The sequence below is a fragment of the Prionailurus viverrinus genome, chromosome B3 (assembly GCF_022837055.1).
Source record: "Prionailurus viverrinus isolate Anna chromosome B3, UM_Priviv_1.0, whole genome shotgun sequence".
Taxonomy (NCBI): Eukaryota; Metazoa; Chordata; class Mammalia; order Carnivora; family Felidae; genus Prionailurus; species Prionailurus viverrinus.
The window spans coordinates 60,747,284-60,762,961 of record NC_062566.1 but is presented as its reverse complement, the minus strand read 5'-3'; the positions used below and the strand labels follow the sequence as shown (position 1 = coordinate 60,762,961).

At 35.6% G+C, this 15,678-nt stretch overlaps 1 long non-coding RNA gene across 1 annotated transcript in view; it reads right to left on the bottom strand.

Annotated features, from left to right (window-relative positions):
* LOC125167496 (uncharacterized) overlaps nt 1–15,678 on the bottom strand; it is a 421,392-nt gene that overhangs the window by 360,064 nt on the left and 45,650 nt on the right. Inside the window, exon 2 of the long non-coding RNA XR_007152801.1 lies at nt 15,279–15,329. This is a non-coding gene — a long non-coding RNA (uncharacterized LOC125167496). The remainder of the gene's footprint in view (nt 1–15,278; nt 15,330–15,678) is intronic.

The following is a 15,678-nucleotide window of genomic DNA, read 5'->3' as shown; positions in this document are numbered from 1 at the left end:
TCCCATGTAAAGTATCATTTACAGTCATCTGTGAAGAGCAATAGTTTGATTTCTCCTTGGCCAGTTTGTATGCTTCTTATTTATTTTTTTGTCTGATTTCTGAGGCTAGGACTTCCAGTACTATGTTGAACAGTGGAGAGGGTGGGTGGACATATGTTATAGAACTCCTCTGGGAAGCCATGTGGTCCAGGACGCTTGTGTGTTGGGAGATTTTTAATAACTTGCCTAATTTCTTTGCTGACTATGGGTCTTTTCAAATTTTCTATTTATTCTTGTTTCAGTTTTGGTAGTGTGTGACTTTCTAGGAATTTGTCCATTTCAACCAAATTGTCCAGTTTGTTGGCATATAATTTTTCAAAGTATTCTCTTATAGTTTGTATTTCTGTGGTGTTGGTTGTAATCTCTCCTCTTTCATTTGTGATTTTATCTATTTGGATCCTTTCTCTTTTCTTTTTGGTAAGTCTGGCTCAATTTTATTTATTTGAAAGAACCAGCTTTTAGTTTTATTGGTCAATTCTACTGTTTTTTCTTTGTTTTTTTTTCTATATAATTTATTTCTGCTCTAATCTTTATTATTTCCTTTCTTCTGTTGGCTTTCCCCTTTACTCATTTCTCTTTTTCTAGCTCCTTTAGGCGTAAGGTTATACTGTGTATTTGGGATCTTTCTGACTTCTTGAGATAAGCCTGAATTACAATATTCTTTCCTTTAGAACTGCCTTTGCTGCATCTCAAAGGGTTTGGACTGTCATGTTTTTATTTTCTTTTTTTTTTTTAAATTTTTTTTTCAACGTTTTTTTATTTTTGGGACAGAGAGAGACAGAGCATGAACGGGCGAGGGGCAGAGAGAGAGGGAGACACAGAAACGGAAACAGGCTCCAGGCTCTGAGCCATCAGCAAGAACTTATCATCAAGAAGTTTCTTTATGTTTGTTATTTATATACTTAAGTGCTCCACGTTGGGGTTGTAAATATTTGCAATTTTCAGATCTTCTTCATGAATAGACCCTTTAATTATAATAACCTTCTTCATCTCTTATTACATTCTTTGTTTTAAAATCTAGTTTGGCTGATACAAGTATGGCTACTCTGGCTTAATTTTGACCTCCATTAGCATGATAGATGGTTCTCCATCCCCTCAATTTCAATCTGCAGGTGTGTTTAGTTCTAAAAGGAGTCTCTTGTAGGCAGCATATAGATGGATCTTGGTATTTTATCCATTCTGATACCCTATGTCTTTTGATTGGAGCATTTAGTCCATTTACATTCAGAGTGATTACTGAAAGATATGGATTTAGTGATTATGTCACCCATAGATTTGGTGTTTCTTGTGATGTTCTCTGATCCTCTGTAGTGTTTGTTGCTTTGGTCTTCATTTTTTTCCTCCACTCAAAGAGTCCCCCTTAAAATTTCTTGCAGGGCTGCTTTAATGGTGACAAACTCCTTTACTTTTTATTTGTCTGGGAAACTCTTTATCTCTCCTTTTATTCTGAATGACAGCCTTGCTGGATAAAGAATTCTTGGCTGCATATTTTTCCAATTCAGCACATTGAATATTGCCTGCCACTCTCTTCTGGACTGCCAAGTTTTGGTAGACAGATACGCTGCTAACCTTATGTAAATTCTAAGTAAGTTTTTATGTAAGTTCCTACCCTTGTAAATTAAGGACCTTTTGTCCTTAGCTACTTTTGAATTCTCTCTTTACAGCTCTGTATTTTGCAACTTTCACTATGATGTGTTGTGGTGTTGACCTGTTTTTGTTGATTTTGAAGGGAGTTCTCTGTGCCTCTTGGACTTAAATGCCTGTTACCTTCCCCATATTAGGGAAGTTCTCAGCTATAATTTGTTCAAATAAACCTTCTGCCCCTTTTCCCCCACTCTTCTTCTTCTGGGATCCCTATGATATGGGTATTGTTTTGTTTTATGGAATCACTAAGTTCTCTAAGTCTTCCCTGGTGATCTAATAGTTTTCTTTCTCTCTTCTTTGTAGCTACATTATTTGCCATAATTTTATCTTCTATATCACCAAATCCCTTCCTTTGCTTCTTCAATTCTGTGACTGTATCAAGTTGGTTTTGCATCTCAGTTATAGCAATTTTTAGGTCTTTGATTTCTAAAGCAAGGGTTTCTCTGGTGTCTTATATACTTTTTTTCAAGCCCACATAGTAGCCTTATAACTTATGTTCTAAATTCTTGTTCAGATATATTGCTGTATCTGTTTTTAGCAGGTCTCTGGCTGTGATTTCTTCCTGAACTTTCTTTTGGGGAAAATTCATCCATCTTGTCATTTGGACTACATTTATGTCTTTTATGTGTTTTAAAAGCTTGTTATGTGGCGCTTGTGTGGCTCAGTTGGTTAAGCGTTCGACTTTGGCTCAGGTTGCAATTTGTGGGTTTGAACCCCACGTCAGGCTCTGTGCTGACAGCTCAGAGAGCCTGGAGCCTTCTTTGGATTCTGCGTCTTCCCCTCTCTCTCTCACACAAATAAAACATTAACAATTTAAAAAAAATAAAAAATAAAAACTTGTTATGTTTCCTACACCTGAGAGTAATGCTATATTAAAAAGGGGTCATGCTCTGTTCAAGGCCTGGAACTCCAGGAAGTGTTTCTGGGGTATGCTGTGTGCACTCTGCTTTGTGGTCTGGCTGCTCTTTCTGACTGGACAGTCCTCTTCAGAGTTTCTTCTTGCTTGAAGTGGGGACTATTTGCACCTGTAACTAGGTGCGCTTTGACTTGTTTGTTGAAGTAAGCCTCACACCTGCTACGCTGTCCCCTTGCAACTGTGGAGATCCTTCTGCCACTCCACAGATCAATTTCCTGGGTGTTCCAAGTGACCTGACTTCAATACAGCTGTGTTTGAAGGACAAGGAAAGCTTAGGGCCCCCCTACTTCTCTGCCACCTTAACTCCTCTCCAGGTGAAGCCTCTTAAAAGTAAGATTAGGCCTTCTCTAGATTAGAGAGATTCCCCTGCTGGCCTGAAAAGTAACTTTCATGTAGCGAGAGACCTGTGGCAGGGTCACAGGCAAAGAACTGGGAATGACATTTTGGACCTGAGAGTGGCCCCTAGCCAGCAAGAGAAAGAGCTTAATCCTAAAGCTACAAAGAACAGGATTCTGCCAAAAATAATGTGCACCTAAAAGAGACTCCTGCACTCTAGAAAGGGTCTGAGCTTGTTTGATCCCTTGATTGTAGCCCGTGAGACTTCTGACACACAGAAACAGTGAGATAATAAATGCATGTTTTCTGAACCTGCTAAGTTTGCGGATATTTGTTACATAACAGGAAAAAACTAATACAAAATCCACCTTTTTCTAACCTTCCAACAGGTTATTCACATAATGGTTCAGGAGTAGATACTGTCTACTGGTTTAAGAGTCAAAAAAGAATGTGACTGGAATAAAATTATTTCAGCAAGTAAGGCATTTGAACCAGCTCAAACTTTTCAAACATTTAGGCAGAAGTTAGTAGAGTAAGTAGGAGTTAGTTAGAATGCAATGTCAGGGCAGGGAAATATTTTTTTTAAAGGAGAAGAAACTTCATTCCAATTCCATTAACAAACCACTCACCTTTAGCAATAACTAAACCAGTCCAAATTGTAGTGGGTCTTAATTAAAGAGACAGTAACTTGACCACTATCCTAATAAAGCAGTCAAAGTGTTAGGACACAATTTAATTGGAAGAAATGACTGTGTTTACCAGCATAAATAATGTAAACAATCTCAAGGAACTAATTATAAGAGACTGGAAACCCTTCAGAGGGTTAATAATAAATTTAAACGTCAATCCTTGAGTTTGGTTGGCTATATGACTTATTCTAGAGTCAGTCCCAGTCATTTATGGGTTCCAAATATGATATTAGGACTAATATGTAAATATAAAGAAGTTGTAAACTTTGAAAAAGAGGAAAATTAGCTTGAGAATTACCATAATGGCCTCTTACTTGAAACCTGTATATAATGAAATGAATTAAGTAAAAGTGGCACACAGTTACACATTTTTTAGGTGTGAGCCCATGATAAAGAAGAGGAAATCCCTATTTCTTTTTAATACAGAAAGTTAAAATTGTCAACCAGCAAAGCAAAGTTGTACTGCGTTGAATTTCTTATCATCCTTGAAGAAATTTACCTGGGCTCACCTACGAAGAAAGGCACGCTAAAGACTGAGACACAAAAATGACTTCCGGAAAACTGCTAAGAAATGAAAAAGTACCAATGAGCCACATACTTTATTCCTTGTGAGCCAAGAATACATTAGTCATTTCAGAGAATTTATGTGAATAGATTTCATTCATGAGGACTTGAAAATTTAAATGTGAATGTCTGTGTCTGTGTGTGTATATTGGTAGATGTGTATTTGAGTATTTTCATGTGAGTGTGTAAATATGAATGGAAAGACAGAAAAGACATAGAAAGAAATTCACCCAAGATCTTTGCCTCTTACCTAAATGGATTTAAAAGCTATGTCAACCACATTCTTACCAGCACACACACACACACACACACACACAAAAACTAAAAAAACAAAAACAATTGATTTGTAGTTTTATATGAGTAGATCATTTAGTGTAAAGGTTGTATTTCAAAGTCTCCTAACTGTTCTCCTTTATTCCCAATCCAGGTAAACTTAAAAAAAAATTCTTAAGGCTATCAACCTTAGCTAGCAAAGATATGAGACTAACAGTAAATACATGAACTCCATTTTCTGACTATCTAAAGTTTGAGCACTGGTCTGATATATCCACAGTGTGATGGAACAGTGTGGATATCCTTTTTTTTTTATGTTTGTTTATTTATGTTGAGAGAGAGAGAGAACACAAGAGAGGGCAGAGGGAGAAGGAGAAAGAGAGAGAGAAAGAGGGAGGGAGGGAGGTAGAGAATTTTAAGCAGGCTCCACACTCAGCACAGAGCCTGACACAGGGCACAATCCCATAAACCATGAAATCATGTCCTGAGCCAAAATCAAGACTTGGATGCTTAACTGACAGAGCCACCCAGGTATCCCTGTGGATATCTTTGATAGCTATTACTCATGAGCCTGTCATCATTCTAAATTTTTGTATTTGGAGGAACATGAAAAAATAATTTCCATCAATGTTGAGCAAATAATATACATGGCTTCTCTGGCTGATCAAATGAAAGTTAAGTTAAATCTCCTCCACCAGGGTAAAATCTAATTTTCCTATTGTAAGGGAATAGTTTTGGGAATATAAACAGGAGATTAGCACTAGTTTCATCATTATCACTTTTTTCTATTCCACAATAACTAACTTAATTTAAAATTGTTTTATTACTCAAGTATACATGTTCATTGTAGAAAAAAATACAGAAAGTAAAAAGAACAAATTAAAAGCATCCATAGCCTTCTACCTATTTTAGCTTTCTACTACCTATAAAAGTATCTAAAGCCTTCCCTTTATCTAAGCAAAATATGTGTGTGTATGTGTGTATATGTATATATATGTATATGTATATATGTACGTATATACATGTGTGTATATGTAATATATATGCATATATGTAATTATATATACATGTATATATATTGTGTACCATGTATACATGTATACACATGTATATATAATTACATACACACACAAAAATACATATATACATACATGCATAGCCTTTAAAAATACAATAGCTTGGGACGCCAGGTGGCTCAGTCGGTAAAGCGTCCGCCTTCCACTCAGGTCATGATCTCGCGGTTTGTGAGTTCAAGCCCCACATCAGGCTCTGTGCTTATAACTCGGAGCCTGGAGCCTGCTTCAGATTCTGTGTCTCCCCTTCTCTCTGCCCATCCCATGCTCATGCTGTATGTCTCTGTCTCTCAATAATAAATAAATGTTAAAAAAAATTTAAAAATACAATAGCTAACATAAAACTTAAATGGAAATTCCTCTGGGTAGCTAAATCACTCTGGGTTTTACAGCAACATAAGTTGGAGGGTGTAGCCAAGAGCCCCCCTGGGTCCTCTAAATTGCAGAGGGAAGCCCATGATATAGAGTACGATACAGTGATATTTATCAACAATAATGTCTATATTTTCATAGATCCTAGCAATAAATACTTGTCACATATTTAATAGGTTAAATTTGTATTATAATATACTGATATGATACATATACACCTTGCTTCAGGGTGTAACTGCATTTCAGCATCGAACAGCAAGCTAATAAAAACTGTAGCAAGAAACAGTTTTACGACCCTCCATTGACTTGTGTTTTACATTATGTTATCTTATGGCAGACATCTGAATTAAAGGTTAACACACACTATTTAACGGTGTCTGAATGAATGTACAGTGCATGAATACATGCTTCTTGAAATTTTTTATCAGTTTTGATACTACACATGCTTTGTGATTTGGGTTAAGACATGACTTTAAGTGGGTGATGGCTCCTGCTTGACTCTTTTGAGTAATAGGAAATAACACATTTTGTTAGGATTCCTTCAATTAAGTGCATATCCACCATTAAAGCGATCTGTCATTATTTTAGCAATGTCATTAACATCTACAATATAATTCACAGGGGCTTTGTTCTTCTTTCAAAATTAGTAGCACATGCATTTATATAGAAAGCTTGAAATACAAAAACAAATTTAAGCAGCTTTCAACTCCAAGCTATACAAATATTTTTAAATGGATTACATAGAAGGTATGACTTTACTAAGAAAGAAAAGCCCACAGAAATTATATTTCCATTAACATGGATTAATGATACAAAATATGAATTACTTTTCTTTCTAATGTGACACATCAAGAAATACAGTTTAGTGTACTACTAAACGTACTTGGCCTAATGAAAATAATTTAAATTACTGGGCTACTGAAAGTAAAAATCAGTATATAAAATTTATGCTTTTTTTATATAAATATTATCAGTCTTTAGAAATATTTTGGAAAAATTTTAATGCATAACAATAATGTATTAAGTGCTTAATAAAAAATATAAAATTTTATTAGCAAATTTAGATGGCAACGGTCAACTTTAAATTGCTAAAATAGATCTTATTTACTCTTGTGGATTCAGTAAATAGGTTAAGATTCAATTACAAATAATGCAAGGAGAAAGCTGAAGTTTACAAAACAGAGGTTCGGCTACAATAAAAGTATATTTTTCTATAGGATGCCTGCGTGGCTCAGCTGGTTACACATCTGACTCTTGGTTTCGGCTCAGGTCATGATCTCATTGTTTCGTGAGTTTGAGCCCCGTGTCTGGCTCTGCGCTGACAGTGTGGAGCCTGCTTGGAACACTGTCTCACCCATTCTCTCTACCCCCCTTCCCCACTCATGCTGTTTCTGTCTCTCTCAAAAATCAATAAATAAACTTAAAAAAAGAGTATATTTCTCTATATTCAGAATATATATACATATATACATATGTTCTATATATTTGTATATATAAAAGTATATACTGTTGTATAAATATGAACTATAAAGTGATATTTATTTCCTGTTACCTAAAATTATTGACATGTATAAAAGCTTTCTTTGACAAAATTTTCATCTCTTGTCCACCTCAATGGGCTGTAGACCTGGGGCGACAAAGGAACTGAGAAAAAGAGACGACAGTATAGTAAGGCACAGGGGACCATGAGATACCGAGGTTTATTGTACATCTTCTTATATACGTTTTCAGGAAAAACAGATAAGCAATGATTAACAACAGAAGCTTAGCAAAGCATGTCAACAATGTACATCTGATTCAGCTATCATAAGTATATTGCATACGAGAGCAGCCTTACAGATACTTATGCTCCGATAAGAATCTTTACGATAGAAGCAAAGACAAAGAAGGGAGTGGATGCACTGTGCTATATACAGCTGGCTTCCTTTAAGCAAAACATCCCTATCTACGTACTAAAGAACAGACCACACTTCCCAATGGCAATTCACTCAAGTCCTTTCAGGTGATTTTTAACCTTAGGATCTTGAGTTTTCTCAGAGATCTTGGAGCCTGAACGAATATGCGCCTGTGGTCATTGTGGTGTTCTTGTTCCCACAATCACTGATAGTTAGGTTTCAAGTAAAATATCAAATGGAACTTAACCAGAAGCATAGAGACATTATAATCATTTTGTAGACCATAGAAATCTCTGGACTTGACCTGCTCTCTCTTGCAATGGCTCTTAGAATAATCTAGTACACGTTATAGATAGTTGGAGTCATGTCTTTTCTCCCTCAACAGAGTAAAAATTCTTTAAAGTAAGGATTACTATTCTGTGTCTTCCCAAAATTCTCACAGACTTTAGCCCAGCACTTTGCATGTTACAAATATTAAATTAATAAATGTCCTCCAATTATCTTAAATATGACATCCAAAATAATGCACTGCCTTGACCTCGATAGCTCTTTTTCCTCAAGATTCCTCATCTCAGCAAAATTTCCAACCATCTACCCTCTCAAGCAAAACACAGGGAGTTATCCACAGTTCTCTCTATAGTCTCAAATTCAGTCCAAACCCTGCTTCAAATCCTGTATTTCTCAAATCTGTCTTTTTTTTTATGTTTCCACTACCCCATTTCTTGCTAAGCCCTCTTTTTCTTAGCATCCATCCCAACATGGTTATGCAATACCTTTCTGATTTTAACACTTGCAGTATATTTGAGTTCTATTTCCTGGGTGCAAAAACATAATCTTCTGTGATACTGAGGTAAGTTTGGTTCAGTCCATTGAGAATTTGTGAGCATTTCCCAAATTTGTCCCATAGTAACCAAGCTGCAACCTCCTTCAGCTCTCATTTCTCCCCAGAGTTTTGCCTTTTTCGTAATTTTGCCCATCAGGAGTGACTCACCATTTGTTTGTGGTAAAACAAAAATTCTTAATGTTGCTTAAAGGATAAACCCAAGGAGGTGCCCAGATATCTCAGTCAGTTGAGCGCTAACTATGGCTCAGGTCATGATCTTGCAGTTCACGAGTTTGAGCCCCGCCTGGAGCCTCAGAGCCTGGAGCCTCCTTCAGATTCTGTGTCTCCCTCTCTCTCTGTCCCTCCCCTGCTAGTACTCTATTTCTCTCTCAAAAATAAATACAAAACATTGTTTGAAAAAAGGATAAACCCAAGACATTAAACATATACTGTATTAGATTAGGGCCAACAAGCACTTAAATGTGGAAATAAAATGCTACATAGACAGGCAAGGATCAAATTTAAAGGATTACCAAGAGAGATCAAATCTGTGCTTTTTCTTCTTTGGGAGTTTTTAAGATACAGTGATAAATTTCTGGAAAACCGCTTCTCTTAAAAGTTAGTGGTCTAAATTCAAATGAAGCTAATTATTTTACTTCATCTTCTGTACCAAATCTTTTTTCCCCTAAAATAACCACCTTAGAGAACAAAAATACTGTCCCAATGGTGAATTATTATAGTGTACTAAACTGAGTTCATTGCTTCTGAGGCTCTTTCATGTAACATCCACATAATCAACACAAGATAAGTAAGTATATCTCGAATTGCCTCTCTTGTGGAGAAAGATATAGTACATGGCAAAAGAAATTTTACCCTACAAATCTCATGATAAACAAATTCCCAATTTATTTTTTCATTCAACCAACGCATATTTTCTAAGCCCTGACTGGCGAAAGCCAATGGACCATACATGGCCTACTTCCTCACACTTGATTTTCGATGCCTCATCAGGGTACAGAATTAGGTTCTCAAGCAAGGATAAAGGCAATCAACATATGGTATATAGTAATCATTTTGACATTACACAGGATTCATGTGGAGATACCCAGATAACAAGATAGCTATAATGGAAATATCATACCGTTTGGAATCAGAAGACCACAATCTAAACCATATGTTAGATTCACACTATTTTAACTTTTTAAAATCATCTAAACCATCTGCCCTGAATTTTTTTTTCATTGAGTAAGCACTAAGCATTCCATTGAGGAAGGATTAAGTAAGATAATAGGTAGGTATTTGATACCTGCGTGATATTCTGCATAATTGTTGCATTAGTCCTCACAATAATCTTAGAAGGCAGATACTGTTATTTTAATTTTATGGATAGGGAATCAGAAATACAGGGCGGAGAAGGAGGTACCACAGGCCAATTAATTAGTAAACAAGAGAATCTAGATGTAAACCAAGGTGGTGGTTTGACTTTAAAGTTAACACACTTTACTACAAAACATACTGTTTTCTTTATTAGATCATTATGAAGAATGAATAAGATAAATAAAAAACATGTCTTACAAAGCCTAATATACTATGTGAATTTAATGAAAATTGCTTATTGCTATTATTAGTCTATTACTAATCTGTTAAAGTTCTAATGTATTTCAGAGATTGCCACAATCTTGCTTATATTAGCAAACCAGAGAGGCGGGAAAGTTCCTCCCATATCCTTCCTGATTAAATGAAGAAAGAGTAGAAGGAAGAAAGGAAAATCCTATTACTATACTCAGGCACTTTCACATAATATCTAATTAAACCCGAAAACACTCCCATGACTTAGGCATTCTTACCCCACTATAAGATAAGGAATATATGATCCAGAAAAATAAAAGAAATTTCCTGTTTCCAATACACAGGAGGATGGATTTAAGCTCATATTCACCTGATTTAAGAGCCCAGTTCTTTCTGCCATATCACACTTTCTTACAAGATAGGGGATGAGGTATCTTCACTATCTCTAAGATAATAATAACCCAGCTTGCTATGTTTAGCATTTACTATAAATACATGTTTGAAGAATGTTTTCACTTGCTTAACAAAGAAAATGTCCTTATCTGGAGTTAAATCATGGATCTCTACTTCATTTATAACTTCTAGGAAACAATAGAAATTTGTGCCCCATTAGAATATTCAAATTAAAGTATAAAACCTTTTTCCAATGGCTAAAGGAAAAATTATGATTAATGGAATCATTTATAAATCTATCAGAAGGCCATATATGTAGCAGACCATATAACTGCATTCTCATACTTTGCTGACTTAAAGATCAGTAATTTTCTTATCTTGAGATTAAAGTTTATGTGTATAAACTAGTTCCATTCACAGTTTTTAAGTTCCACTAAATTGAGAGAATGAGAAATTAAAATAGACATATATTTTTTCCACTGTTACAAAACATACATTTTTTTTTTTTACTATTACCTATACAGTTTTATTAGGTTCACTGTTTTTGTTAACTCACTGACTTTGAATGCAGACCTGTTGGTTGAAAAAAATTTCTACAATTAGCTTTAAATTAAATTTTTTTTTCCATTTATACAGGTAATACCTGCCAATCTGCTTAAGTAGTTATTCACCTATTTACTATATATTCAGTTTTTTCTTATTCATTTGAAAATCGTTTTTGAACATCTGATATGGACTGGCCCCTCAGACTGAGGTACAAGAGATGTAGAAGAATGTAGCAGACTTGATCTCTGCCATCCAAAGTTCACTGTCTAGTCTTGGCAATTCAACTGAAAGAAGAGGATTATACAAGTAGTATCAACATTATGTAATCAATATTTTCATAGTAGAAGGTACTGGTTGCTATGTGAGTACTTGACAGGGAACCTAACTTAGTCTAAGGAGCCAAGTAAACCTTCTGGGAGTTGGAGCGTAACATCTAAGGGCTAAAAAATGAATAGAAGGGTGAGAGAAAATGATGTGGAGTAGGCGGTACTCCAGAGAGAATAACCAAATTGCATATGGTCTGGTTTCCCACAGTGGCCATGATAGATACCATTCATTAGGCCCTATCTTTTAAAGAATAATCTATGCCTGCAGAAAAAGTATTTTGTGGACTTTAGTAGAAATACCATAGTAAGTACAGAAGCCATGTTTGAACAGCATTGTGAACCATGATTCTACAATATATGGTCTTAAACTAGGATTGAGCATAATTGTCAATACCAAGTGATATATTATCACCTTTAGATAATCAGGCATCATGTTCTATTAATTGGCATGCCAAGTTCTTGATAGCACCAGATATTATGGTTAATGCAAATGATTATTTTTCCTGTGAGTTTAATTAAGAGTCTCCATATTGATGTAATTAAAACCGCAGTGGCATTTGAAATGCATCACCTAAATAAAGTACCATAAGATTTACTCTATTAAGATTTGTAAGAGATCTCAGTAATTGCAATTTGCATTATTTTCTTTCACATATGTATTTCTCTGAAGAAATCAGTCACTGCATATATGTATGGCCATATTATCATCAAGTATTTCATTATTTTCATGGACAAAATTGTTCACTAATAGCACATCAACATTAGATGTAGGAACAAATGTTTTTTCAATATTTAAATTTAGGAGTTCTCATTGCCCATTATCTATCTATTAAGAATTACAAGTTCCAGTTTAACAGAGAATTCCATGTTAATCGCATGCTTTATAATGAGACTGTTTGTTATCCCTAGCCTGCAACACACTTGATTAAAACCTTCAGTGTACTCACCAAGCTGATATTTTTTACCTACTGCCTTCACCTCTGGTACAGTGTAATTTCCAAAAAGCAAAATGAAGAAGAGTATCATTTATTGTTAACTTTTTCTATAGATATCCTGTGTGCTTGTAACTCTCTGACATGTACAGGTAGCCCACACAGGACAAAGAAAACATTACCCGTAACAAAGGAGCCATTTATATCTCTGCAATCCAAATCAGATCCTGCCCCAATGGCACCCTAGACTACATGTACACATATGGAAAATTGTCAATTCAGTAATGGCAGGTAATTTCCATTCTATTTAGGAAACTGAGGCTTAAAATGGTTAAACAATGGTGGTGTATGATTTAAACCCAAACAAATGACCCAAAGTCTGCAATAATAATCTACATGCTACTAACTCTCAGGTGTTAAAAAAGAAAAGAATTTCTTTAATTAAACGTTATTTGATTTTTTTCATGGGTAACAAATACAAATAACTAAGCATAGTAAGTCCCCCAAATACTGTCTTGAGTCCTATAAGTTCTAACCATCTCCCACCCATATTTCCAGAAAGGAAAAAGAAAGGAAATCCAAATAGTAACTTTGAAACACTGCATTTTACCTCTGCTTACTAAAACTCTAGCAGTAAAGAAATATTTGCATCATAATATTATGGAAATATAGTAAACATAACATAGGGTCGTTTTACTGGAGAAGCAGTTTTTTCAAAGCAAACAGGGAGGAAAGAACAGATGTATAATAAAATGAAACCACCACATGAAACTTTATTTGTTCCTATTGTGATCGCCCACATGGTGTGGTACAAGAATATGTAACTACTCCCTGTTCTGGTTACTTCTGAGCATATCACTATACAAAATTATTATATCCAGTGGCTATTCGTAATGTAGAAAATGAATATTTTATTCACAGAAAGCAGATGAAGATTTCAGTCCTGAACTTTTAATTTTTTGTTTGTGTGTATCTATGACTACTCAAAAGCTCAATCCTAATTTCTGAGGCACACTTCCAAATCTTTTTCACATCTATGAAGTAAGTTTATCTTCAGGCGTCTGAGAAGTAATTAAGATTACTCCTACTTTACAAATAGGGAAACAGGGTCATAGGTCAATGTAACTTACTTAAGTGAACAGACTTGCAACAAGATGGTACCTTAAAAATGATTAACTGCCTTCTTTTCAAAACTATCATTGAAATGGCTATCCATGTACAAAAAGAGAGAACCTATATCAGCATTGGATACTGTCCATGGGAACATCATGCATTAGAATTCCTTAGTGGTCTGCTACTGCAGACATTACTAGAAAGAAGGACCGGCTCAACCCATTATCACTCTGGAGCATCTAAAAAGTGAGTACACGGAATCCCAGCATAAATCCATAAACACCTTCTAATTCGATTGGGTGAGGATAACTAGAGGCCACTGTGAGCAGGGATCACACGACAAGTCTTTTTCTCCTACGGTACCCATCCCCAGAATGAAAGCACTGCCACAGCTAAATCCTGCCGAAGACAGCTACGGTGAGTTTAAAACATAGCCCCCCAGGGCACCTGCATGGCTCAGTCGATAAAGCATCCCACTCTTGATTTCTGCTTAGGTCATGATCTCAGAGTTCATGAGATCTCCTGCTTGGGATTCTCTCTTCCTCTCTCTCTTCCCTTCCTCCCGCTCATATATGTGAGGCAAGAATGCTTGTTCAAGGGGACCAAAGACCCTCATGGAACCATGAGGCCAGGGAATAGCACTTTGTCCCCCCATATATACATATCCTAGGCAACATAGATTGAAAAGATCTGTATTTTGTTATGTTTCCTTGGAACTACATAATAGGGGGGAAATTCATACATTCATTCCAAAATAAAACAAACAAAAAACTACATTATCTCTAAAAGGAAAAAAAATCATGTTGTCTTCAGTTATTTCTCTAACACAAACTTTCCAGGACAAAATGGAGCATGAACTACAGTTTTGAGAGAGAGAGATTTCTCTCAAACATTTAAAAAAACGAATAAAACATAGCCTCCATAACATTTTGCAATTGTTTTATTTAAATGATGACATATATTTTTCCCCTTCATATTGATCTACTTTTCAAAACATCAGCATATTTTCATATGCCAAGAGATGTTTCTTGTTTTGTTTTTCCTATTTGTTTCGGGTGCCTCTATGTTTGATAATATCGGGATATTGGGTAAATTTTGTCTGAAAAGTGTGATTCTATGTTTAACTGTGCCTTTGAGGTCCAGAAGGAGAAGGAGAAAGTTAATAGTTAGCTATAGTTTTACTTTGTCGGATCAGAAATTCCGATAACCCAAAGGGAAACATCTTAGAACTGAATTTGAGTATTGCCCCCATTTTGGGGAGGGAGGGTGTGTTGTTATAGTTACCTTATGCTAGGTAAGGAAAATAAAAGGCAGATAAAATACACACACACACACACACACACACACACACACACACACACACACACACACACCCCAAAGCAATCATTGGGATTTTAAATGAAATTTCTAAATTTAAGAGAAACAGAGAGAAAACAGAGGAGAAAATAAGTAAGGAGAAGGAGGAAGAAGATAAATTTTCTGGGCTGAAGAAAGATACACCTGGGGACTGAAGGATACCAAATATATAAATACCAATACCAAATATTTAAGCTTTGGATGGAAGGGACCACAAACAATCACAAAGAAGAAGGAAGAACCGGGTAAGGAGAGATAAAAATATCAGTTGGTTAATAAGTCTGAATGGAGAACCTGCCTTAAATCTGAGGCTGCAGCAGCATTCCCAATGGATTAATCATGAATCAGACAGATACACCCATATAGTCACTAGCACAGCAGTGTGACTGCAGGACTCCAACACAGGGGTTTACACTTACCACAGGGGTGAGAGAACACCGGACATATATCCTCTCTGTAGGCAGGATGTACTAAAAAGAGAGAGAGAGAAATGTTCAGAAGGATCTCACCATCATTTGCCAAACTCACAAATCAAACAAGTAACTCCTTGGAGGGAATGTACAAAATGGGAAGAATGCTGACTTGAGGGGACCAAAGACCCACATGGAACCATGAGGCCAGGGAATAATGCTTCCTTCCCACATATAAACATATCCTAGGCAATACAGACTGAAAAGATACATAGATTTTTTTTATATTTTCTTGGAATCAAGAAAATGGAGGAATTTCATCCATCCATTCCAGCAAAAAATAAACAAAACACATTAATCTCTAAAAGGAAAAAAAGAATAATCAAGTTGTCCTCAGGTTTTTTTTTTC